We start from the raw sequence: 569 nt of genomic DNA, 5'->3' as shown, positions 1-569 counted from the left end.
TGGCCACTATTTCTCTTTTGGTGAGTTGTGTGGAATCATGCTACTATGTGAAATCTTGAAAGTTTTCTCCAGGACATCTGTTCAACCTTGACATGGATTTTAGTACCCAAAAGGGTCACCAAGCAATCTATATAAGTGAACTTGCTATTGCTTGGAAGTTACCAGTGTTAACAAAACGGAATGGTTTTAAAACCCTCTTGACGCATTTAAAAAATAAGACCTAAGAACCCATTAACAAGTAATGTGGTTTAGTGGGACTTCCCTGCTGGTCCAGTGGTTAAGACTCTGTGCTCCCAATGCAGAGGGCCCGGGTTTGATCCCTGGTCAGGGAACTGGATCCCACAATGCTGAAACTAAGGGCCTACCCACTGCAACTAACAATCCCACGTGCTACAACTAAGACCATTACAGCTAAATAAATTAAAAAAAAGACTATTATTGAGCTTGCAAAGTGATTCATAAAGTTCACAATCTGTTTTAAGTTCATGTTACCTAAGTTTCTGCTTTGTTGACTATGCCAAAGCCTTTGACTGTGTGTATCACAATAAACCGTAGAAAATTCTGAAAAA

The 569-nt window shown here is 39.5% G+C and overlaps 1 non-coding gene across 1 annotated transcript; it reads left to right on the top strand.

Annotated features, from left to right (window-relative positions):
- Positions 1-259: 259 nt before the first annotated feature.
- TRNAG-CCC (transfer RNA glycine (anticodon CCC)) lies at positions 260-332 on the top strand. The gene has a single exon. It is a non-coding gene; the product is annotated as a tRNA-Gly (tRNA).
- The last annotated feature ends 237 nt before the right edge of the window (positions 333-569 follow it).

Source organism: Bos javanicus, chromosome 14, assembly GCF_032452875.1.
Source record: "Bos javanicus breed banteng chromosome 14, ARS-OSU_banteng_1.0, whole genome shotgun sequence".
In the NCBI taxonomy this organism is placed as follows: domain Eukaryota; kingdom Metazoa; phylum Chordata; class Mammalia; order Artiodactyla; family Bovidae; genus Bos; species Bos javanicus.
The sequence above is the reverse complement of the archived record's forward strand: the minus strand, read 5'-3'. Positions and strand labels throughout refer to the sequence as shown.